This window comes from Triturus cristatus, chromosome 3_2 (genome assembly GCF_964204655.1).
Source record: "Triturus cristatus chromosome 3_2, aTriCri1.1, whole genome shotgun sequence".
Taxonomy (NCBI): domain Eukaryota; kingdom Metazoa; phylum Chordata; class Amphibia; order Caudata; family Salamandridae; genus Triturus; species Triturus cristatus.
This window is the reverse complement of record NC_140584.1, coordinates 30,729,710-30,757,324: the sequence shown is the minus strand read 5'-3', so window position 1 is coordinate 30,757,324 and position 27,615 is coordinate 30,729,710. Positions and strand designations below refer to the sequence as shown.

At 42.5% G+C, this 27,615-nt stretch overlaps 1 long non-coding RNA gene across 1 annotated transcript; it reads right to left on the bottom strand.

Moving 5' to 3' along the window:
• Positions 1 to 27,615, bottom strand: LOC146856722 (uncharacterized). The gene is made up of 3 exons (XR_014979493.1): positions 27,551 to 27,615; positions 391 to 424; positions 1 to 286 (listed from the first exon to the last, which is right to left on the bottom strand). It is a non-coding gene; the product is annotated as an uncharacterized LOC146856722 (long non-coding RNA).

Sequence of the window (27,615 nt, the reverse complement as noted above, 5' to 3'; positions counted from 1 at the left end):
TCTGGTCGCAAGCCCAAAGACCAACGCAGCTGTGAAGTGCCGCGGCTGCGTTCCATGCCGCACACTTCACCGAAGTTTTCCTCAGGTTAGGTCCTGTGTCCCCTTTGTAGCTAGTTAGAGTGAGTTCAGAATTTCTTTGGCCAGGTTAGGCGCAGGGTAGTTTTTTCCTATACTTTCCGAAGAATTCTCAAACACCCTGCGGTGGCAGACATTTCCTCAGCGGGTTCGGCTGAATCCCTGATGGTAGAGTCCTTCCTGTCAGAAGACATCAACCGCAAGTATTTTCCTGTTGAAAAAGAGAGAGAGAGTTCCGTTAAAAAGGCAATAAAAAATTATCTATCGAGAAAATGAAGTTTGGCATTAATGTTAGAGTATCACTAGAATTCTTACCTTGATAGAGTTTCTTCACAGTAGCACGTAGTTCCTGAATAAATACAGAAAAGAAAAGTAATTAACAAGTTCAGTTATCAAAACATTCTTGATATGAATAGTAGCTAACGTCCTGAGCTTGGATGGTGAGAAAGTTTGAAGTACAGTATATGTATATATATATATATATATTCACTGAAAAAACCATAGGTTTCACACATGTTATAGTTAGCTGGACATTTTACTGATAAAAAACCAATGAAATTCCCCCGTTATAGTTACTGTAGGCAACTATAACTCACGCGACCGTAATCCTCTGCTGATGCTAATACTGTATTTAGACACTTATTTGCCCATATCTTCTTCCATTAAATTTTAGCTATACATATATTACAAATATTTTTTTTTCATAAAGACACATATGTCATCAGCAGAGGATTACGGTCGCGTGAGTTATAGTTGCCTACAGTAACTATAACGGGGGAATTTCATTGGTTTTTTATCAGTAAAATGTCCAGCTAACTATAACATGTGTGAAACCTATGGTTTTTTCAGTGAATTAGCAAGGTTTTTTAAATGCTATTTCCTAACTATAACGTGTTTGAAACCTATGGTTTTTTCAGTGAATTTGTACGGTTTTTTAAATGCTAAGTTACTTTACGCCATTTGTGGCGTGCGCACCCACTTAACGCAGTTCGTTCCGTGCACGGTTTTTATCAACTTTAATAAGCCCTGTACATTTGGTGGCCTTCGGCCACCAAAAGCACAGGGGTTGAGGTCAATGTGGATAGTGTTTTTTTTATTTCGATTTTATAATTTCATGTTGCCAAAATTACGTTTTTTTTCTCTATTAATAAGCCCTGCACATTTGGTGGCCTGCGGCCACCAAAAGCACAGGGGGTGGGGTAAGTGTGGATAGTGTTTTTTTTATTTTTATTTTTTTACCGTAAGCGTACGGTAAGCTTACGGTAAGCGTACGGTAAGCGTACGGTAAGCGTACCCCGCGAAATTGCCGAAAAAAAAATAAAACCGTTTTTGCTCTTGGGGGATGTTTGGGGACTCCCTCAACATGACTATGTGGGAGGGAGTTGTCAAAACAGCCCCGTAACATGTTTTTGGCCATCATGTTTGATAAACAACACTCAGTGCGAGAGACAAAATGGCGGACGCCGCTTCCTGGTTTCGGCCGATTCGAATGTTTACTAAGATCTAAGAGCCAATCAGAATCGCGCTCGCGCACGCCACCGTACGCGTACGGTAAGCGTACGGTAAGCGTACCGTAAGCGGGCTCAGATATATATATTGATTTAAAGGCTATTTTCTCAGAATCTACTGAACAGATTTACACCAAACCTACAAAAGGCACTTCCTTGACCTAGGGACTACCTCTCTGCCAAATTTCTAGTAATTCTGTTCAGCCGTTCGGGCTGTAGCTCGTTCTAAAGGTCCTATGGAAAAATGCATGGGAAAAACGCGTTTTGGGACCCCCCTTTTATCTCAGCCCCCGCTTGACGAATCCCCCCGAGACTTTCAGGGTAGGAGCGGAGCGTAGCGCCCCACCTATTTTGAGAAATTCGCGAGGATTCGTCGACCGGCGCCAAAGTTATTCAAAATAGAATGTTGAGGTTTTCCTATGGAAACGTGGTCCTAACTATAACTACCTACTGGCAACCGCCAGTAGGTAATATATATATATATATATATATATATATATATATATATATCAATCCACCATTTCCGGACACGATTCCAGGCTGTCGGCAGGCGGTCCGAGAAAAATACGCCGGAAATCTTATATTTTAAGCACGAAAGTCACTGTAATACACAGAAACCACTCAGACGCCTTCATGTGCTGCAAATAACTGCGTAATTTAATGGCAAGTAACGATCTACGCGTTTCGGCTTTACGCCTTCGTCACGATAATCAACACTCGATATTGACGTGATTAAATACATTGTTTGCAAAATAAACAAAGGACTCTTACACACCCAAAGTGGATGCACTACTTTGGCGGCCATCTTGTAGTATATACAACTGAAAGTATATCTGGGCAAATTCATACTAATCTCGTGAATATACTCATTAGACAATAATACGTCTTAACAAAATCAGCTCATATGATATTGCCAATCGAGATTGTAATGCTTCTGGTCCCAATGTAATTAATGCCATGTATTTAGATAACACATGTGTCTTAGTGCATGGACTACCAAACATTGCGTACTGATCAATATAGAGCCCCAGTGGGCAAAAACACTGATAACATTCGAAGCACGTAAATTTCACATTTTCAGATAGTATACTTGTCGTCATGAATGGAACCTGACTCCTCTCAGTACGTACATAACAATAAGGCATATAGCCCTAGTGGGCTTAAAGTTGAATACAGCATTGGGAGCATTGACAAATTTCAACTGTTAATCACACTAGTAGGTATGATCATCAAATAATGCTTAGATCCAAAAAAAATTCAGTCTGTCACAGTTAATGAATTCATATATGGCCACACAGATTTCTCACAAAGTAGATTGACGAAATACCACCACCTAAAACAAAAAGATAAAGATAAAATTACTGACACCTAATGTTACTTCATGACAATCATTGCATCATTATTTGTCATGCAAATGAATCGCCAGCTCCTCACTTGAGTTTAAGCCTTTTGGTACTAGACTTTCAAGGTCAATAATGTACCTAGACTCCAATTGTCTAAGAGACAGTTCCCTGTTACCACCTCTAACTCCTAGATTTACTGAATCAATGACAACCATGCGAAGTCGAGTTTAATCCTGAAAATGTTCGGCATGGAAGTGACGGGCTACTGGATATTGTCTACTGTTGTTTTTAATAGCCCGAATGTGTTCCAGGACTCTCTTTTTGGCTGGGTGTTTGGTACTTCCCACATACCATTTATTGCAGGGACAGATCAGTACATAGATGCAATATGTGGTGTTACATGTCAGGCTTTTTCTTATTTAGAAATCTCTCTTTGCATTTGATAGTGTTAGTGTGTCACAGTCAAAACTACCTTTACAAGCTTTACATTTCCTACAGCATTTAAAACCTGATTTGCCCTTGAAGATCGTGTGTCCTGCCTCTGTCACATAGTTATGACTGAGTTCATCTCTCAGTGAGCGACTCTTTCTAAATGTGATTTGAGGATTACTGCCCAGATTTTTCTTCAAATGTTCGTCTGTAAGCAGTACATGCCAATGTTTGTCAAAGATTCTACGAACCTCGTACGCCTGGCCTGAGTATGTGGTAATAAATCTTCTACTCTCACCCTCTACTTCTTTTCTTCTAGGGTGTAACAGTTCGTTTCTGGTGACTCCTTCAACCCTAGATCGGGCCTCTCCAATGGCTCTATCACTGTATCCACGTTCCTTGAAATGTTTACACATGATAGCCTCTTCAATTTTATAGGCATCGGCCGTATTACAGTTTCTTTTGGCACGCAATAATTCCCCATAGGGTATACTGTAGATAAGGTTCCGTGGATGAGCACTGCTGGCGCTAAGAATACTGTTGCCAGCAGTTTCTTTACAAGTTCGCATAACTGGGGGCGAAGCAGGTGCCCATCGCAGTACCCTGTGACTGCCGGTAGATGGTATCATTGAAGATGAAAAAATTGTTGAAACTTCCTTAATTCACGATCTATATATTTGTTGCACCACTCACAAATGATTACAGACATGATTCATTTCTGTCTGGTTAACAATTTTTTCATCTTTCTAGATGTACTTCTTGAAGTTAAAGGGAATGTGTAGGAGACTAGACTATTCCGTAAAGAAACTGCTGGCAACAGTATTCTTAGCGCCAGCAGTGCTCATCCACGGAACCTTATCTACAGTATACTCTATGGGGAATTATTGCGTGCCAAAAGAAACTGTAATACGGCCGATGCCTATAAAATTGAAGAGGCTATCATGTGTAAACGTTTCAAGGAACGTGGATACAGTGATAGAGCCATTGGAGAGGCCCGATCTAGGGTTGAAGGAGTCACCAGAAACAAACTGTTACACCCTAGAAGAAAAGAAGTAGAGGGTGAGAGTATAAGATTTATTACCACATACTCAGGCCAGGCGAACGAGCTTCGTAGAATCTTTGACAAACATTGGCATGTACTGCTTACAGATGAACATTTGAAGAAAAATCTGGGCAGTAATCCTCAAATCACATTTAGAAAGAGTCGCTCACTGAGAGATGAACTCAGTCATAACTATGTGACAGAGGCAGGACACACGATCTTCAAGGGCAAATCAGGTTTTAAATGATGTAGGAATTGTAAAGCTTGTAAAGGTAGTTTTGACTGTGACACACTAACACTACCGAATGCAAAGAGAGATTTCCAAATAAGAAAAAGCCTGACATGTAACACCACATATTGCATCTATGTACTGATCTGTCCCTGCCATAAATGGTATGTGGGAAGTACCAAACACTCAGCCAAAAAGAGAGTCCTGGAACACATTCGGGCTATTAAAAACAACAATAGACAATATCCAGTAGCCCGTCACTTCCATGCCGAATATTTTCAGGATGAAACTCGACTTCGCATGGTTGTCATTGATTCAGTAAATCTAGGAGTTAGAGGCGGTAACAGGGAACTGTCTCTTAGACAATTGGAGTCTAGGTACATTATTGACCTTGAAAGTCTAGTACCAAAAGGCTTAAACTCAAGTGAGGAGCTGGCGATTCATTTGCATGACAAATAATGATTCAATGATTGTCATGAAGTAACATTAGGTGTCAGTAATTTTATCTTTATCTTTTTGTTTTAGGTGGTGGTACTTCGTCAATCTACTTTGTGAGAAATCTGTGTGGCCATATATGAATTCATTAACTGTGACAGACTGAATTATTTTTGGATCTAAGCATTATTTGATGATCATACCTACTAGTGTGATTAACAGTTGAAATTTTTCAATGCTCCCAATGCTGTATTCAACTTTAGGCCCACTAGGGCTATATGCCTTATTGTTATGTACGTACTGAGAGGAGTCAGGTTCCATTCATGATGACAAGTATACTATCTGAAAATGTGAAATTTACGTGCTTCGAATGTTATCAGTGTTTTCGCCCACTGGGGCTCTATATTGATCAGTACGCAATGTTTGGTAGTCCATGTACTAAGACACATGTGTTATCTAAATACATGGCATTAATTACATTGGGACCAGAAGCATTACAATCTCGATTGGCAATATCATATGAGCTGATTTTGTTAAGACGTATTATTGTCTAATGAGTATATTCACGAGATTAGTATGAATTTGCCTAGATATACTTTCAGTTGTATATACTACAAGATGGCCGCCAAAGTAGTGCATCCACTTTGGGTGTGTAAGAGTCCTTTGTTTATTTTGCAAACAATGTATTTAATCACGTCAATATCGAGTGTTGATTATCGTGACCAAGGCGTAAAGCCGAAACGCGTAGATCGTTACTTGCCATTAAATTACGCAGTTATTTGCAGCACATGAAGGCGTCTGAGTGGTTTCTGTGTATTACAGTGACTTTCGTGTTTAAAATATATATATATATATATATATATATATATATATATATATATATATTATCTACTGGCGGTCGCCAGTAGATAGTTATAGTTAGGATCGTGTTTCCATAGGAAATCCGCAACATTCTATTTTGAACAACTTTGGCGCCGATTGACAAATCCTCGCAAAATAGGTGGGGCGCTCCGCTCCGCTCCTTCCCTGAAAGTCTCGGGGGGATTCGTCAAGCGGGGGCTGATAAAAAGGGGAGGTCCCAAAACGCGTTTTCCACATGCATTTTTCCATAGGACCTTTAGTCCAAGCTACAGCCCGAACGTCTGAACAGAATTACTTGAAATTTGGCAGAGAGGTAGTCCTCAGGTCAGGGATGTGCCTTTTGCAGGTCTGGTGTAAATCTGTTCAGTATTTCCTGAGAAAATAGCATTTAAATCAATATATATATCTATAGGCGCGCTCCGAGCGCGTACGGTAAGCTTACCGTACGCGCACGCTGCCGTGCGCGAGCTTAATTCTGATTGGTGGTTACATGACTGTAAACATTCGAATCGCTCGAAATCAGGAAGTGTCGGCCGCCATTTTGTGTGTCTCACAATGATAAACAAAGGTGGAGAACGTGAAAAGGGGGCAACAAAGAGAGTTGCAGACCCCCTAGCGTTTGTCAGGGGGTCCAAGAAGGACCCAAAAGTATGAAAAATACATTTTATATTTTTTTTTAAAAATCGCGGGGTGCGCGTACGGTAAGCTTACCGTACGCGCACGCTAAAAATGTTTTTAAAAAAATAAAGGTTTGTTGAAGATATTAACTATGTTATACAACTATATCTAACCATTTATTTACAAAAGGTGAATCTTTCTAAATTGAAGAATGCATTAAATCCATGAATATATACATAGGTAGCATAGTGTTTAAAGGAAAAAAGAAAAAGAAAAAAAAAAGATGTAAAAAACCAAGCAATTTCAATGAAAAAACCATAGGTTTCAGACACATTATAGTTAGGAATTAGGATTTAAAAAACCATGCAAATTCACAGAAAAAAACCATAGGTTTCACACACGTTATATTTAGGAATTAGCATTTAAAAAACCTTTCAAATTCACTGAAAAAACCATAGGTTTCACACACCTTATAGTTAGGAATTAGCATTTAAAAAACCTTACAAATTCACTTAAAAAACCATAGGTTTCACACATGTTATAGTTAGCTGGACATTTCACTCGTAAAAAACCATTGAAATTCCCCCGTTATAGTTAGTTCAGATAACTATAACTCGCGCGCCCGCAATCCACTGCTCATGATGTCACATATTACATCACTCATGACATGGTCAGTGGCATCACTCATGACATCACTGATGACATCATCCTTGTGATAGAGTGGCGGTCGCGCGAGTTGTAGTTATCTGAACTAACTATAACGGGGGAATTTCAACGTTTTTTTACGAGTGAAATGTCCAGCTAACTATAACATGTGTGAAACCTATGGTTTTTTAAGTGAATATATATATATATATATATATATATATATATATATATATATATATATATATATATATATATATATATATATATATATATATATTATCTACTGGCGGTCGCCAGTAGATAGTTATAGTTACAACCTAGTTTCCATAGGAAATCTCAAAATTCTATTTTGAATAACTTTGGCGCCGGTTGACGAATCCTCGCGAAATTTTCAAAACAAATGGGGCGCTCCGTTCAGCTCCTACCCTGAAAGTCTCGGGGTGATTCGTCAAGCGGGGGCCGAGAAAAAGGGGGGTCCCAAAACGCGTTTTCGCCATGCATTTTTCCATAGGACCTTTAGTCGCAGCTACAGCCCGAACGGCTGAACAGAATTACGTGAAATTTGGCAGAGAGGTAGCCATAAGGTCAAGGAAGTGCCTTTTGCAGGTCTGGTGTAAATGTGTTCAGTATTTCCTGAGAAAATAGCATTTAAAAGCATAGCAATATCTATACGCGCGCACCGTGCGCGGACCCTGCCGTGCGCGAGCGCAATTCTGATTGGTTGTTAGATGTCGGTAAACATTCGAATCGGTCGAAACCAGGAAGCATCGGCCGCCATTTTGTCTCTCGCAGTCTGAGGGGGTGAAAAAAAAGGTGGAGAACGTGAAAAGGGGGCAGAGTGGACAGTTCCTGACCCCCTAGCCTTGGTCAGGGGGTCACAGAAGGACCCCCAAGGGAGAAAAAAACAATTTTTTTTTTTTTTAAATTGCGAGGTGCGCGCACCGCGCGCGCACGGCACGCACTGCGAACCGTGGGTACTCGGTGCGCGAAGCGCACCGAGCGCCCACAGCGCGAGCACGGTGCGCGAAGCGCATCGTGCACGCACGGTGAAAAACCTGGAAAAAAAAATAATAAATTGTGGTAAATATTTAAATTACCTGTACTATTTTTTTATGCGGTAAAGTCTAGTAAGAATAACTCAGTCAAAATAAGAGGCAGAATCCGTGGTATTAGAGGTTCTGAAAAGGGCTTTATTCCTTACAAAGGAATTATGGTTCGAACCAGGCAATCTTATTCCATCACCACGAAGGTTCAGGAAGGGATAGGCAATACATTATTGACAAGTAACAATATATATATGAAAAGCATTGCATTAAGACAGATGCAGGAGGCGTAACAGCTGATAATACAGATAAGAATACACATACGTAATGAAAGTGGGCGTAATAACAGGCGTATACTAGAGACGTCATTTAAAATGATGTCACAAGTGGGTGGATCCATAAGAGAATCCTGCAGTGTCAGCAGAAATGTTTGGCAGAGATGCGCGCGCAGCCGCATGACGTGTGATTGACGTGCAACTAGAGGGTGAAGGGGAATTGACATTTAGCTCTACATGTGGAGACAGAAGTCTGGGGGGTCAGGTCAACCTAATCCCAAATCATATCTAATATCTTTGTTTAAGGAACTGTTTTATCCAAAAGGAAAGGTCTCTCGGACGGAATCTATTCTATACTGACTGTTAGTGCATGTACAAGCGTCTATGTGTCTACATGAGATGCGAGGGGGCAGGAATCTTCCATGGTAACAGGGGCTATGAATTACTTGCATAAAGACAGCGAGGCCGGGCCCTTTGCTCGGTAGCTGGAAGGATGTTTACCTAAAACTACTAGACAGGAATGCATTGGATGAGGAGCGGAGCAGATAACTTGAAGGCTGAATACAGTTTTTGGCAGGCAACAGGCCGCGTCAGGCACCGTTGGCCGCGCAGGGAGTAGGACAAAGTTCATGGATACGGATGCAGGTCCAAGCTGGAGCATTTCAGAGGCAGAAGCAGGAAAAGGCTTGATGGCAGAATTCAGGGCCTGCTCGCCTGAACTGTAAAACGTGAAAAGTGAACCATATAAAGTCGGTGGCCAATCATACTTAGGAATGGAATATTCGACCCATTCATGGCGGATCTGAAAGAGGACATGTTGACGTTGGACGCACATGTATTTGCGTCTTCATGGCTGGAACTGGAGGGAACATACATGTACTTGTAGCATGTACATGGAGCCGTTGGGGTCTAAGATAGGGGACACAATTGACCATAAAAATTCATATTTCCTCATTCCCTCCTTGTCCCCTACGGACCCTTATGAAATATCCATCTTCATCAATCCATCAATCTGTTCATATAGCATCATTTGTTCTTCTTTCTTCTTCCGGGATCTTGAATGAAAATTCGAAGGCGGGATACACGATGTGGCACACAGACCACAAATCGCTGGCCCACATTGTAGACACAAGCAGCAACTGAATAGAATGAGAAAGCCAATACCTAGGAAGGATAGGATCCTCCATCCCCAGGCTGACAACACGCTCCAGAACCAACCGGACCAAGTCCAGGTGCCTGGATTCTGGTGTATCTGGCTTACGATCTTATGAAGTCGAGTTATGGCTTTATATACTGACGGCGCGTTTTCTGGTATGAAAACACAGCAACTTGATCCGATGACCCTACAAGCTCCGCCCCTATCGGCCAGGATGACGTCAAGGACAAGACGATTTTGAAGAACAACAATCCGCATCGCAGACTGTTCCTCTGTTAAGTTGCCTAAGGCGGAAGTAGTTTCATTCACTACTGCTTCAAGGGTTCTAGTTAATCTACGTATCAACTTACTATTAGTGACTGTACCTATGTAGGGAAAGAAACCTTTATTAAAATCTGTGTATTGCTCCCATGCTGTTTCGGTGTAGTCGACAATCGGGAGATCTCTTTGCTGTCTATTGTGTACTAAATGGGTATTCCTATGGTAATCAGGCGGGGCTAGGAAAACAGGTGGCAGAAGGAATGCAATGTAACAGGTACCATCCCAATCTAGGGGTAGGTGTATGTATGCGGTGTGACCACAGATGAAGTAGGAGTGACGAGAAGCTCTAAATGTAGATTTGCCTTTATCACTGAATTCTATTACAGTGGTACATTTACTATGGCCCACGTGTATTGAACCATTCTTTCTTACACATAATTCGCCTCTAACTGGAAATACTGACATAGCGGGCAAGATTGGTGTAGCTTCGGATTCAACATTCAGGATCATGAGATTAAGTGTAAAGTTACCTAATCCATATACTTCATTTTCTAGATCAGTTCCTGTTCTTTTGGGAAGTCCCTCCTTGTTAGGGTAGCAGACCTTAAGTAAAACTAGGTTCAGGTTTCCCCAAACCCAGTTGTCTTGATAAACTACTGAATTTGAATCTAGGGAATTAATCAAACTAAACCATGCTCCACAGGAGCCATTGTGTGTGAATGGATACGGAAAGAGAGGCAGAACTCCCTTGTATTTCTGATAGGGAGGGAGTCGGCCACATATCCAACAATTTGTAGCATTGCTGGTCTGATGAGAATGATGTAACATACTAATGAATGTGTTGTTGTGCAGCGCAAATCTATAGGACAACTCATGCGGGGGTAATTCGCTAAAAGAATGTTCGGCAGTAGCATTGAAAGCACGCTTGGAAATAGGGTGACACATGTGTAATAATATACTGGCAATGATAATCAGAAGACTTAGAAAAAACATAATTAACAATGTCACTATGCAGTGACTACGAAGTGATTTACAGTACGCATGTTTCTTGAGCTGTTTCTGTCTATTTCTCTCTCTATTTCGGTCTAGAGGATACATGTCAGAGACAAATTCAACCGATTCACCTTGGAGAGGACTTAAACAATCAAATTGTCTGACTTGCTAGACCTTAGTTTCAGTTTATAGTTTTCTTTTTCTGTCTTGTCAACCAGGGGGAGTTTTGAGTCAGTCTGTGAGGGAATGCAGGGCTGATTATTCAAGTCGGATGATAGTCCATGAAATTTTTTGATATGGCTCGAGTGCAACCACCCTTTACGTCCCTCAATCTTCACAGCTGTCCTTGTGGTCAATAAGACGAGTTTAGGCGACTGCCAGCGAGGCTCCAGCGGGTTCCTTCTGTCGAAGTTCCTTACAAGTACAAGATCTCCCGGAACCACGTCATGGGGCTTCACCTCAGTGTTATCGGGAAAAGCTGCAGCTACCTGTGAACGACAAGATTGTAGTGCAGACATCAAGGAAGCCAGGTAATCTGTCAGCATATTACAATCAACATCAGTTATTTTACGGGGTATAGGCGTCCCCCACATATTTGGTGGTCTACCGAAGATCACCTCATACGGGGATAGCCCTGTTCGAGAGTGTGCTACCATTCTCATGTAAAAGAGCGCAACTGGTAAAGCTACTATCCAGTCGACACCTTTTTCTCTACATACTTTGGACAGTCTAATTTTCAAAGTTTGATTATGCCGCTCCACGAGACCTGCTGCCTCGGGATGTCGGACACAGTGGAATTTCCATTGATAGCCTAACAGAAGTGAAACATGTTTCATTAGCTCGGATGAGAACGGTTGGCCATTATCTGAGTACACGACACGGGGCAAACCATACCGTGGGAAGAATTCTCGAACTAACTGTTTGGCAGTAGTCGGGGCAGTGTAATCTGAGACGGGATACGCCTCTGTCCACCGGGAAAGAGCGCATACAACTACGAGGACATTTTTGAATCCTCGACATCGTTCCATCTGGATATAATCCATCTGGAGGACTTCAAAAGGGTGATCGGGGGGTTGAAATCCACCCTGTTCTACAGGTACGCCTTTTCCTGGATTGAACTGACAACAAATCATGCAGGTACGTACTTTCTGTTTAGCTGCTGCTCGCAAGTGTTTATTGAACCAAATGTGTTGAATACTGTCTAGCATAGCTTTCTCTCCTAGGTGCGCTGGACTATGTATTGTGTTAATGATGACTTGAACCATTGAGTCGGGGAGAAACCATATAGATTTTCCCTTCGTCATCCATCCTTGATCCGTTTGGATCCCTCCTAATTCAGTCCATCTCTTTATTTCTTCTGGTGTAGCATGTGTCTGTATGTCAATTACATCAAGGGTGGGATCCTTAACTGTCATGCAGTGTGTTGGTGTCGGAACTATTGTCTTTGTCGTGTCAGTTGTATGGGTCTGATTCTGAGCAGTCTGTTCAGCTGTTCTGTCAGCTAGGTCGTTACCCTGAGAAATAATGTCAGTCACTTTTGTATGGGCTTTACACTTCATAATCGATATTGCAGTTGGCAGATGTATTGCATCTAACAGAGCTTGAATAAGGGGACCGTGCTGGATGTGGGCACCGTGAGAAGTTAAATAACCTCTCTCTCGCCAAAGCACGCCGAAGTCATGGACGACTCCGAATGCATAACGTGAATCTGTGTATATGTTGACTTTCTTATTTTTGGCTTGAATACAGGCTTGTGTCAGAGCGATGAGCTCTGCTGCTTGAGCTGACAAGGTATCGATACAATTTGTTTCAATAATTTCAGTGTCTGTTGTGACTGCATAAGCGGCCACTAACTCTCCTGTATTTGTTCTCATGCATGAACCATCTACATATAAAGTCAGGTCTGGATCTGATAATGGAATATCTGTCAAGTCTTGTCTGGGTTTCGTCGTAATAGTAATGACTTCAATACAATCATGTGCCAGTGGGTCTGTTCCATTTAATGGCAAAAGTGTGGCAGGATTTAATGTACTACAACGTCTGATTTCTATGTGTGGCTGGAACAATGTCAATTCATAACCCGTCAGTCTTGCTATAGTCAAGTGTTGTGTTTGGGTCCGGTTCAAGAGAACCTCTACTGCGTGTGGTACTTGTACTGTCAATTGATGTCCTAACACTATGGCATCGCTTTGTCTGATTGCTAAAGCTGTTGCTGCGACTGATTTCAGGCACGCAGGAAGAGCCTGAGCTACGGGATCTAATGTACTAGAAAAATAAGCACATGGCTTGTGTGATCCTGCTTGTTCCTGCGTGAGTACTGACAAAGCAGTACCTTCACGTTCTGTAACAAAAAGTGTAAAACGTTTGCTGTAACATGGTGTTGCTAAAACAGGTGCTTGACATAAAGCTTTCTTTAAGCTTTCAAAAGCTTGTGTATGTTCCTGAGTCCAAGGGAGGACAGTCGATGTCGCTGCCTCCTGTGTTGTCAACTGAATGAGTGGTTTTGCTAGAAATGCATATTGGGGGATCCACTGCCTACAGTACGAAGTGAGGCCTATGAATGCCCGTACCTCCTTTTGTGTCCTGGGTGGCGGCATGTTAACAATTAACTGGATACGGTCGGGTGTAAGCTGTCTTCCCCCCTTGGACAGCAAGTGCCCAAGGTACACAACTTGCTGGACACAGAATTGTAGCTTTGAAGGGGACACTTTGTGCCCCTTGTCGGCTAAGAAATGTAAAACCGTCAGTGATGCTTTTTCACATTCAGGTTCGCTTCGGGCGGTGATCAGCAGATCATCGACATATTGAAGCAGGGCAGTGTTAGCTGGCATGTGGATACTGTCAAGTTCTCTTTTCAGTGCTTGGCTATAGATGCTGGGGCTTTCTGTGAATCCTTGAGGTGCGCGTGCGAATTTAAAACTTCGTCCATTTAAACTGAATCCGAACAAATATTGGCTTTCCGGATCGATTGGGACGCTAAAGAAAGCGTTCTTGAGATCAATTACAGTAAAGAACGTTGCTTCTGAATCTATGGCTGTTAGCAATGAAGAGATATCTGGGACCACGGGGTATTGTGGTACAATGCATTTATTTAATTCTTGCAGATCAATAACTAATCGATATACTGGTGGTGCTTTTGGATCAGTTCGTTTAAGAATCGGAATTATCGGGGAATTACATACATTGGAGTCCGTTTCTACAACCACTCCTTGTGTAATGAGCTCGTCAATGATTTGCAGTAAAGCCACAACAGCATCTGGTGGTAACTTGTATTGTCGTATTCGTGGTAATACTACTCCTGTTTTGAGTGTGACTCGATATGGTGTAATGTGCATACAACCTACATCAGTGGGGCCTTGCGCCCATAAATGTGCAGGTAGATTCTGTAACCGATGATCCATGTCTCTAGACACGTAGTGACCTTTAAAGTCACGCAAAAATAGTCGTACTCCTTCCGGAGAACAACATATTACAGCTCCTAGAGCCTTCAATGTTTTTATACCTAACAAGTTTTCTGGGCATGATTTCGTAAGCAATAGATCTGTAGTCCGTGTTAATGGACCGACTGTGAATGCAAGTGGTTGCGATACTTCGTTAATAGTAGGCTTTCCTGAAAAACCAAGGGAAATATTTTGTGAGCCTGAGAGGGGTGCCCCTGGGACTTCGCTGTGACTGATAGTGGTTCTGCTTGCCCCTGTATCGAGTAGAAACTTTCTGTCTTTCCCTAATACTTGACTCTGTACGTAAGGACCTTCTTGATCTACGGGAACCTCAATAAGGGGTAGGCCAACTTCCCTCTCTAGGCTATTTCATGTGTAGCGCTGATACTCTGGATAGTCATTTTGTGCATACTGGTACATCTGTTGTGTCGTGTTTTGTGTTGCAGCAATAGGCTGTGGCTGTTGTTGTGGTTGTTGTTGTGGTTGTGGTGCGGTCTGTTGTGGAACTTGCAAAGGTTGTGCATGCTGAGGGACTTGTTGTTGGATCTGATCCTGTCTAGGCGGACGTGGTCTCTCTTTCGTTATACCCGTAGAGATATTATGTTTCAGAACTGCGCAATCGTGTATATAATGACCTGGCTGTTTACAATAGTTGCATGTCCCTCTAACAGGACCTGCTGAATCATTGGACTGCGTCGTACCCTTTTTATGACCGTCAGCTGGAACTGACTGAGCAACAAGCATTTTCATTTTCGTGTCTTTCATACGTCTTTGTTCATGTTCTTGTTCTTCTCTAATTCTATTGTGATGATATTGTAACATTTGTAACATCTGTGACGGTGTGTTACCTTGCCAGGTACTCTCGAATTTTAATACTCTATTCTTAACTTGGGGCAGGGAATTCTCAACTAATTTTGTCACAAACAGATGTGGATACGACTCACTACTTGCTTTTATGCCACTATTAATACCAAAACATTTTTCAAATCGGGAATAGAAATCACTAGTGTCTTCATCTTGTTTTTGTTTACAGGCTGAAATTGCACCCCAGTCTTCCTTTTTCGTAGTTAATAAACGTGGTAGTACCTGCACTAATAATCCTGGTAATGCTGTAGTCTTTTCCCCAAGCCCTGAACCTGCAGCTCGGGCTTTTTCTTCGTTTTCTAATGCTGTCCACTCTATCTTTTGGTCTCCCACCTCCCATTCCTTTTCTTTGAGTTTCTCGTAAATACCGGCAGGCAATAAAACTTTTAATATTTTCATAATGTCAGGATAAGTATACTCTCCCATGAGTAACATATCTTTTATCTCACGGTGGAAACCTGCTGGGTCTTTGTCATGGCTAGGTACTACTTTCTTCATTTCTAATAATTCAATTTTAGTTATGGGCGTGTACACAAACACGCGTTTAAAAGTATTGTCTTCACCTCTGATTGGGTGTACTTCGCGTAAGGGATTCTGTCTGTCTATGTGATACGTTTTTCTTTCCAACTTGGGGGGAACTGAAACATGTTCTGGGCATACGAAGACAATGTACTGGTGTCGATATTCTAGAATTTCTTTAATTAAATCAGTACCTGAACCTCTCCATTTATTCGTGAGTAATTCTATCAGTATATCAGGTAGGGGACCAGGATCGGAGTGTTGGCTTCTATATAATATAATGAGGTGTTGTATCATGTATATACCAGCTAAACGCTGTTCGTCTGGGGTAAGATTAAAAAACGTGTGTGCTAACGCATCATCACTGTATTTTTCAGAACTGTCAGCCCATTGTACTGCTGACCTGGCTAATTCTTGTTCATCCATAGAATCGAGCATATGATACCCCCTTCGGTCTCGGAGTAGTTTATCAGCAGCCTGGAATAAGTGTTCAGGGGACTTCGTATTTAGCATAGGGGCTTGAAAATGTCTGTTACATTCTGGACGTATCGGACGTATCGGGTCATTAAAGTATCTGGTATTGTTACAAGGTCTTCCCCTACCTACATAAGCTATCGTTTCTAATTGTCCTGTGGGCATTTCTGATTCTTCCTCCTCCTCTCCCTCTGATTCAGTTTTGTCTGCCTCCAATCTGGCTTTATGTATTCGTTCTACTTCTTTGCGGATCTTTCGGCACATAGCTACTATACATGTCTGTTTATCATGTTTTCCCTCTGATATATTCTGACCCCATCTGGTAAGTACTTGCATTTCATCCTGGTCTACCTCGGACCTATCTCTGTCTCTGATCAAGCAGTTTATGAAGAAACGTAACAGTAGTCTCTGTATATCCACTTTCTGGTATTCCATGGCTTCGTCAATACTTTCAGGGCCTTGCCCTGTTTGGACAAAGCGATATATATTGTCTAAATGTTTAATCATTCCTGGTAGTGTCGTTAAATACATTGAAGCTCGTCGTATACGTAGTGATGATAGCAGCATTCTGTCATTTTTACCGGGCACTGGATCATATCTACAATCTACAAGATGTTCCTTAAACATGTCGGACGTTGCTATTTGGGGTGTACGTTGGTTTGCTAAATCTCTAAGAGACGATTTACTTCGTGATGGTGGCGTGGCAAAAATTGCTGCCGCACCTCCTGTCGCACCTTCTGAGGTGCTAGGCACGAAAGGATTTGTGGGGTGTAAGGTAGAAACTGTGGATGCGGGAAAAGCGGTGGAAACAGATGGACCTATTGGAATATGCGGAGGAGTTTGTGGTTGCGGAGTTGGGGGCGGATAATCTCGGGGTTTAGCACCATCGACAGGTGGCGTGTGTGGTGGAACATTAACATATTCGGGAGCTACATCGTCTAAATAGGAGGAAAGGAAAATATCTTTTGCGGTCTTGGGATGTGTTTTAATCGGGAGTAATGGGGGTGGCAAATCTTTCGGTATTTCCGGGGTGGCCTTAGGTAAACCTTCGGCCAAAAGAGGATACATACCATTCATAAGAGTGTTTCGTTGTCTGTCTACTTGTTCTGTTTTTACTCGGATACCTTCCTCAACTAATACGTTTTCTCGGGCTTTATTTGAGTTCTCCCTACTTTTCTCCTCCAGTCTGAGCGCTTTCTCTGTGCGCCTATGCGATTCTTTACGCCATAGTTCAATGGCATCTTTCTGTGACTGTCTGGCTTTCTTTTTCCATAATTCTTCTTCTACTCTCATGATGCAATCTGCATCCCATGTCCCAGCTGCGGGCCATCTCTGACTTTCTGCTAGATCCTTGGTGTAGTCCACCCATAAGTCAAGATATAACACGGCATCTAGGCCATGTTTATGATACATAAAATACCCTGGAGTGTCCCTAGGTGGAATGGGAACAGCTTCTTCGAGTACTCCTTTTCTAGTTTTGATCTGTCTTAATTTTGAAAAGAACGGCATCTTTAAACCTTGCTACTTGATTCTTACTCAAACTGGATTTGAACACAATTAATACGATAAACACAATAATGAACACTCATTCATACCACAATTTTTAAACACATTAAAACATTTAACATTTAATATGTAACATTTAACGAACAAGGATAATTAGAAGAAAACTAGTTACCGACATAATACTAATACTAGATAATACTGAATTATATACATGAACATACTGGATATACTGCTAAACAGTACAGATACACTGCTAAAACAGTGCAGACCGGATCTGTGTACCCAAACCCGTCAGGACCGGCACAAATTAATGTGCACGTCTAACTGCCTCCCCAGCAACGGTACTCACCGGGTAGCACGGAACGGAAGGCCTCGGAACTGAACTGAACTGGACCGAACTGGACTCGACTGGACTCGACTCGACTCGGAACTTCGGAACCTGGTGGGCCTCTGTATACCTCGGATCTTGCTCTCTCAGCTAGGCTCTGGTCGGGATACTTCGCACTTCTCACCGCCTCGTCTGGGTGTTGATCGCAGCCTCAGTCACCCCCGCTTGGCCGGAGGGAGATACAGGAAATCCTGCGGGTACGCGTTTTTGTCCGTTCAGCTGTGGCAGGGGACCGGGCCTGCAACGCACCTCCGGCGCGTGAGATGAGAAAGTGTCCCTGTTCGGGCGCCAATTTATGTGGTAAATATTTAAATTACCTGTACTATTTTTTTATGCGGTAAAGTCTAGTAAGAATAACTCAGTCAAAATCAGAGGCAGAATCCGTGGTATTAGAGGTTCTGAAAAGGGCTTTATTCCTTACAAAGGAATTATGGTTCGAACCAGGCAATCTTATTCCATCACCACGAAGGTTCAGGAAGGGATAGGCAATACATTATTGACAAGTAACAATATATATATGAAAAGCATTGCATTAAGACAGATGCAGGAGGCGTAACAGCTGATAATACAGATAAGAATACACATACGTAATGAAAGTGGGCGTAATAACAGGCGTATACTAGAGACGTCATTTAAAATGATGTCACAAGTGGGTGGATCCATAAGAGAATCCTGCAGTGTCAGCAGAAATGTTTGGCAGAGATGCGCGCGCAGCCGCATGACGTGTGATTGACGTGCAACTAGAGGGTGAAGGGGAATTGACATTTAGCTCTACATGTGGAGACAGAAGTCTGGGGGGTCAGGTCAACCTAATCCCAAATCATATCTAATATCTTTGTTTAAGGAACTGTTTTATCCAAAAGGAAAGGTCTCTCGGACGGAATCTATTCTATACTGACTGTTAGTGCATGTACAAGCGTCTATGTGTCTACATGAGATGCGAGGGGGCAGGAATCTTCCATGGTAACAGGGGCTATGAATTACTTGCATAAAGACAGCGAGGCCGGGCCCTTTGCTCGGTAGCTGGAAGGATGTTTACCTAAAACTACTAGACAGGAATGCATTGGATGAGGAGCGGAGCAGATAACTTGAAGGCTGAATACAGTTTTTGGCAGGCAACAGGCCGCGTCAGGCACCGTTGGCCGCGCAGGGAGTAGGACAAAGTTCATGGATACGGATGCAGGTCCAAGCTGGAGCATTTCAGAGGCAGAAGCAGGAAAAGGCTTGATGGCAGAATTCAGGGCCTGCTCGCCTGAACTGTAAAACGTGAAAAGTGAACCATATAAAGTCGGTGGCCAATCATACTTAGGAATGGAATATTCGACCCATTCATGGCGGATCTGAAAGAGGACATGTTGACGTTGGACGCACATGTATTTGCGTCTTCATGGCTGGAACTGGAGGGAACATACATGTACTTGTAGCATGTACATGGAGCCGTTGGGGTCTAAGATAGGGGACACAATTGACCATAAAAATTCATATTTCCTCAAAATACATAACTTAGCATTTAAAAAACCGTACAAATTCACTGAAAAAACCATAGGTTTCACACACGTTATAGTTACGAATTAACATTTAAAAAACCTTGCAAATTCACTTAAAAAACCATAGGTTTCACACATATTATAGTTAGCTGGACATTTCACTCGTAAAAAAACAATGAAATTCCCCCGTTATAGTTAGTGCAGGCAACTATAACTCACGCGACCGCAATCCTCTGCTGATGACGTCAGATATTACATCACTGATGACATATGTGTCTTTATGAAAAATAAATATTTGTAATATATGTATAGCTAAAGATTAATGGAAGAAGACATGGGTAAATAAGTGTCTAAATACAGTGATGTAATATCGGACGTCATCAGCAGAGGATTGCGGTCGCGTGAGTTATAGTTGCCTGCACTAACTATAACGGGGGAACTTCATTGGTTTTTTACGAGTGAAATGTCCAGCTAACTATAATATGTGTGAAACCTATGGTTTTTTAAGTGAATTTGCAAGGTTTTTTAAATGTTAATTCGTAACTATAACGTCTGTGAAACCTATGGTTTTTTCAGTGAATATATATATAGATATAGATATATATATTACCCGCAAAGATAAACAATGCAGCATTCCTCTTGGCTGATGAAAGTATTTATTCAGGTCGTAACTTTCCTACGCGTTTCGAACACTCGGTTCCTGATCACAGTAGTTTTAACATTGTCCATCTTTACTTTTCACTATTTATACTCATACACACCTTTAGCCTATAATGAAGCATTGTGGGTATGGTAGTTTATACTTTGCAATCATTTTTTAATTTTTTTAATCAAACTTTATTGCTGTACTATGCTCCCCCCGGAGTGTTCGTTCCAATGCCCATTCAATCCCTTGCATTATATGAGCATTGATTTGCATGCGTTGTATTATGTTTCTGATTGTACGCATGCTTGTACGCATCTCGTGACGCGTGTTTGATTGCTCGTTGTCCCGACATTAATTGTCTCGGGTCTCCGGCAATCTCTTGCTCTGCTCATTTCGAACTGAGTGTCCAGGCATATTTTTGACTAAGTGCCCTTATTTATGGGTCGAATAGTGCATCAGGACCCCCCCCCCCCCCGTGGGACATCCTGTACTGCAAGAAAAAACACTGTTGTCTTTACTTCAACTGCTCAACTTTCATAAATAATCATTATTCCAGTAGTAATCTCTATACAACAAGAGAAAAAACAAGAACAAGGTTGAGGAGGAAAAGAGGGGAAAAGAGAGCGAGGAAAAAAGGAAAAAAGAGGGAAAGAGAGGAAAAAAGGGGGGAAGAGGAAAAGAGAGGATGAGTGAGGGAGAAAAAGAGAGAAGAAAAAAGAGAAAAGAGATTTGTTTTTATCCAATACATATGTTGGTAATTCTCAAGATAGTTCTTTTTAAGGAATTTTTCTTCACAGTTCATTATTTTTCAATCTTCCTTCTTATCTGCAGTTTCATAGATGCACATACATTTCTTCGTCCTCATTTAATCCCAGAGGCATCTTTTTCTTGAATATTATGAGCCTGGATTCTAGCCGTCTTAGTTTTTGTGTTCTGCTTCCTCCCCTTTCATGTGGCGGAATTGTTGCTAGTCCTGAATATTTTATATCCAGCCATGTCTTTACCTTGTGTGTGCTCATATGCTTTGCAATCGCATATTTGTGGTCTGAGTTTTGTATTGCCCTAATATGTTCAAGTACGCGCTTTTTTAAAGGGCAGATGGTACTTCCTATGTATTTTTTTCCACAAAAAGCACTCCAACATGTATACTGCATAAGTTGATTCACATGTGATGGTCTCTTTCACTTCAAAAGTTTTTCCTCTCGGGTCCTTCACTGATTTCAGGTTTTTCCCAATCTTACAGGCCTTACATGTTGTACATTTCGTCAAGCATTTTGCTCTCAATTGTAGCCACGATTCTGTTTTTTTCTCTTCAAAATGGCTGTTTACTAGGGAGTCAGATAATGTTGGTGCTCTCCTATAGGATACCATAGGCCGTTCTCCAATTAGGTTTCCTATATCCGGATCTTTTCGTAGGACATTCCAATATTTGACTAATGTTGGCTGGATCTTGTAGCTTTCTTTGCTATATGTCAATATTAGACGTGGCAGTTCCTCTTTAGATCTTTTTCCGTCCTTTTCTTCATCATTTTTCTTCTTGCCCACCAGGGTTTGCGCTCTTGTTTTTTGCTTTCCTTTTTCTTCCCCTCGTTTGATGTCAACGTATCTATATCCTCTTTCTAAAAAACGACATTTTATTTCGTCAAATTTCCTCACCATTTCTTTCTGTTCTGAACAGTTTCTTTTCATTCTCAAGAACTCTCCATATGATATACTTTTTTTCAGAGATTGAGGATGGAAATTTGACCCATGGAGAAGGCTGTTTGTTGCAGTTTTTTTCCTATGCACTGCCGTGTGTATTTGGTTTGACTTGCTATAGATCTTAGTGTCCAAGAAGTCTATTTCTTTAGGATTAATGTTATGAGTACATTTTAATCATATTTCGTTCTCATTCAAGATCGCTAGATATGTCAAAAATTGTGCCTTTGTCCCCCTCCATAGGAGGAAGAGGTCATCAATGAACCGTAGCCATCAAGAGATTCGCATAGCTTGGAGAGAAGGAAACTCCCATTACGGTTCCACAGCTTTGTGAATAAATCTTCTTATTGAAGAAAAAGATGTTGTTCTTCAGGCATAATGTCATCATGTCAATCAACATATTTGTGTGTTGCAATTCACTGATAGGTCTCTGCTTCAGGAAATACATGATAGCGTTTATTCCCATATCATGATTTATTGAGGTGTATAATGACACCACGTCAATTGTTACAAGCAAATAGTCAGGTTACCATTGTGTGCCCATTAATATTCTGAGAAAATCCCAAGTGTCCTTGATGTAGGAGCTTAATGTGGGGATGATTGGTGCCAGGAAGAAGTCTACGTATGTTGATATATTTTCATTTCATTTCATTTTGTCTTTATTTCGATTAAAATAATCATAAAAGACTGTACAATCAATATTTGAGAAACTTAAAACAGAGAGAGAAGCTCACAGGTTTGTTCCAAGCAGATGTTGTTACATAAATGGACCACAGTGTCAAGTACATAAAATTGGACATTTAGCTTAAGCTATGAATGTTATAATAAATAAAGCGTTTTTCTGGAGATAAAAGTGTTGTAATACACAATAAAATCCACTATTGTCTTTTAAAACGATGATTGAAAGAATAAAATTTATCAGCCCGGCCATCAACTCATTACAACTACACATTAATGACTTAGCAGCTAAGTAACTATAGGTCTGATATGGGTTCCCTATATCTTTTGGCTCGGATTACCCATCCCAACTTAGGAATCTAATACCCATGATCTTACAGATGGGTTTGAGCCATTTAGACCTGGAAAGCTTGTAGGCAGGATATACAAATAAAACATGAGCTACAGATTCAGTATGATCTCTGCAAAAATCGCACAGGTCGGATGTGGGCATTAGCCATCTATTTTGAAAAGTGTTGGTTGGAAGGGAACCCACCCTAAACTGGTGGTAGAGTTTCCTATCTAACGTTCTTAAGATGGTATCCCAGAAAGGTTCAAACACAGATTCCTGTTTCTGCATCAAAAAATCTCTGGTCAAAGTTGACCTTGTGGTAGATGAAAAGTGCTTGAGCTTAATCATATTCCACTAAGCCGCCTTAAGCTCCTTTTTTGGCGGGAATAGATTAGCTACCGGGTTCTCCCACAAAGAGCTCATCCCCATTTGACTTAGGGTATTTTTTATGTTCTGCAACCATTTGATCTTACTTATGCATCCTACTCCCCTAAAAACCAGAAGGGGTTTAGCATAAATAAAGAGCTCCGGGGTAACCCAGAGCCTCCTCCAGAAAGCTATTGGCATGAAATGAGCCAAGTCCTCAAAATGTGGACAACCCAAATCCAAGTATATAGGTAGGAGTGGAGTTGATTGCGGGAGACCCGTAATACCTCTGACAAATTTGTTCTGAGCCTTGGTCAGTGATTTTTAAGTTGTCAAAACCCCATAATTCTGCTCCATATAAAGTTGAGGTGATGATTTTGGAGTTATATATCTTGAGGGCGGGAGCTAAAGATTTGGTGAATGAGAGCCTCTGCTCTTTTATGAGGGCTCCCGCCAGCTGAGCATATTTTAAAGTTAGCCTGTCTCTCTGGGGCTGCCAGTTCAGTTGCCTGCTTAAGGTTATCCCCAAATAGGTGAACACTTCAGTCTGCTCTTGATAGCTTTGTACTCATGCAGGACCATGAACTTTGTCTTGTCCACGTTTACCACCAGCTCATGGTCCCGGCAGAACACCTCAAACCTAGAGAGGGCGGCCTGTAGCCCTTTTTGTGTTTTAGATAATATTAAAGTGTCGTCCGCGAACATGAGCAGGGGGATCCTCAAGCCAGCTAGTGTAGGAGCATCGGTAGGGCATGTGGAATAATACTGGACAACCCTATCGATAAACAGAGAAAACATGGTGGGCACCAGGACACATCCTTGACGGACGCACTTTAAAATAGGAAATCTATCAGTTACCTCTCCTTGTGTGCCCCAGCGGACCTGCGCATGGTTGGAATCATGCAATTTAACTAGCATGGCTAGCAGCTCCGGTGGCATCCCCATGTCCTGGAGCGCACTCCACAGTTTGTTGCGGGGGACCAAGTCAAAAGCAGACTTTAAGTCAATAAAGGCTGCATATAAAGACCCCCCCTCCTATAATAACCACTTGCCAGTATAACATTACAAACCTGAATACCTGGTCAATGGTGCTAGTGTGGGAGCGAAAACCTGCTTGCAGGGTTGATAAGATCTCAAACTCCTCTGTCCACAACTGAGTTCTGCGGAGTACCAGCCTGGCTACTATTTTTTGTATTGAATCAATAAGGCTGATGGGCCTGTAGTTACCGGGTAGAGAGCAGTCACCCTTTTTGTATATGGGAATGATAACCACTCCTGACCAAGTATCTGGGATGAGAGCACCACTGGCTATAGCATTGGCTAAGAGCATAATATAAGTGACCCAGTTATCCTTATCATTCAAAAACAAGTCCGCCGGGATACAGTCGGACCGGGAGCCCTACCTCTCAGAATCAGTGAGAGGACTGACTCAACTTCTAGCCTGTCAAACTTTAAGGTGGTAGACGGAGGATACATTTGGAAATTTACAAAGGTAGTGTTTGGAATGGAGAACTGGGCTTCGTAAAACGAAGACCACATTTCTGGTGCCACATGATTGACTGGGATTTGTGGGGTTCCACAGCTTCCCCAGTTGACTAGGTGCCAGAATTTTATCATATCTTTCTCCTTACTGGCAGCAAGCAAATCAAGCCAACGTCTATCATCCTAGTCCTTCTTAACCGTTCGTTGTATGGCTTTGTACCTTGCCCTGGTCGATCTAACATCTCCCATATTAGAGGATCTAATAGCCTTTGTTAAAAACCGGTATGCCTCTCTACAAGATTTGTTATACCAGGTTGCTATAGTTTTCCCTGGATTTTTCTTCCTTGGGTTTGGCTTCATAAAGAAGGATATTAAATTAAAAAACAAATCACTGTGAACCCGTGTCACCGTGAGGTTAATATCCTCCTGATTGTCGCAGTTGTTGAGTAGACCTATTGATTGGGCGACCATGGCCCTCATCTGCTCAAGGTCCCCTTCATTATCTACTAGCCTGGCCCATCTAACTCTCCTTGTGTTGCTCGAAACCAGAACTTCTGGGGATGCATTCGTTCCTAGCTTGTTGGGGTTATCCTGTAGACCCGGGACCTTTATTGACCTGATTAATGGGTCATGATCACTTTTGGTGCGCTCCAATACCAACATATCTTGTAGGGACGGCCAAAACTCCACATTAATATATATTTTCATACAAACTGCCACAACTAGATATAATTGGGCGTCCTGGTGGTTTATTTAGAGTCTTGTGAACTTTAGGCAAAAAGTATATGGTAGGGGGGAGGAGCTGGAAGCACATCGCCGGGAACTTATGGAACTCCGAGAGCGCAACGCTGACTTTAATTTTCACCATTGCTGGTGGATACGGGACACTTGGAAGACTACGTACTGCGTCTCTTTCGCCAGATAGTGCTGGACCTGGTGGGGAAGGAACTTTTATTGAATCGTACCCACAGAGCGGGATGCACGTTAGCGGCTCCCGGGACCCCCCCAGGACATCCTAACATGTTTGCACTGCTATAAACACAAAGAAGCGGTGCATGATCAGCCTCACGTCCTTTTTGTGAGCAACAAAGTCAGTCTCCACCAAGACTTGTCCAATATCAGCCTCCAGAGGCGCCGCGCAATGAAACCAGTGACCGAATTCTTGAGGGGAAAAGGAGTGCGATACAGGTGAGGCCATCCTTTCCGCTTGATTTTCGCCTGGGGAGGCGAGACACGAGCGGTGCGTACACCTCTGGAAGCAGCAGACATTTTGAGTATAGAGGTTGGTGGGGAAGCCGCCGTGTTTGGCGGAACAGCCGACCTCCCACAACCAATAACGAGGATGACGCAACAGGCTCCGCTCACAGCATCAGCCGAGTAGATCGACGAAAACCGAGAGCATCAAGGAGCGTTCGGACCTCCTGCAGCAGCTCGCAGAATGGCAGAGATCGTCAGAACGGGACTCTAAATGAAGATACAGCAACCTACCCTGAAGCAATTTGGCAGCAGGCTGACCAACTCCCAATGGAATACATGTGTACTTCTTGCCACAACTGTCCGGGGCGGCGGAACCGGAGTCCTTCCCTACCTCCACCCCAAGGCTGTGATGGATGTCGATGGACAAGGACTCTTCACACAGAACTCCAAGACTTGAACCTGTTGGTGTACTTGTTTGCTGTCTATAAATGTCGTCATGCTCTCTGTACATACACAACATCCCAACACACTATTACTCCTGCTAACTGTCACTACCCCTCTAGGATTCACCATGTGGTAGTACCATACCACAGGCCTGGACATATTTTTCTTTTTCTACCTTTCTTGATGTTGTTAATTGTTTATTTTGGGAGGGACTTGGTTGGGGTCCTCACTCACCCATACAGGGGCAATTGTGTCTGCACACTCCTGACTGATTCCACGTGCCGCGCCGCTCCAGGTGGTCGAACTCTGCGAAAGGCGGCTCGCTTTGCATATGACGGGTAGAACCCTCTGGATTCTAACGGTTAACATGCGAGGGCTTAGTAACCCGAATAAAAGGCGGGCAATCCTCAGTTATTTAGAGTCCTTTCGGGCAGATATATGCCTGCTGCAGGAAACACATATTCTTGCCGGGGACTGTCATAGATTGAAATCCAGGGCCTTCCCACAGCAATTGTTTTAATCGGGCCCCTCTAAGTCGGCGGGGGTGGCTATCTTGGTGGGTAAATCCTTTCCGGGGGCAATGGTACAGAAGATAAATGAAATCAAAGGCCATATGCTAGTGTATGAGTTTACGATTGCAGACAGGCCACTTGTGATAGTCTCACTGTATGCACCCAATGACAAACAGGAAGAGTTCTTACACAGGGCACTGGAGAGGGCGCTGGGTGCAGGGGGTCTAACATTGGTTTTTGACAAATTGCTGGATAGATAGGCACAAAGGTTTGGACTGACAGGAGCGGTGTCCATAGAAGGTCTGTTGCGACTGGAACGGTTGGGGGTGGTGGATCATTTAGGGGGCCAACGGTCTACAGAGTTCTCAAAATATGCTAATGCCCACAAAACATACAAAAGGTTGGACAAATATACCGGAGACCGTGGGTGATCGTCACTAGAAGCCGAACTCTTGAGCGATCACGCTCAAGATGGAGTTGTGCCAGGATGGTTGCCGGTCTAGTCGCGTGCATCTGGTTGCGAGCCCAAAGACCAACGCAGCTGTGAGGTGCCGCGGCTGCGTTCCATGCCGCGCACTTCACCAAAGTTTTCCTATACTTACCGAAGAATTCTCGAACAGCCTGCGGCGGCAGACTTTTCCTCAGCAGGTTCGGCTGATTCCCTGAT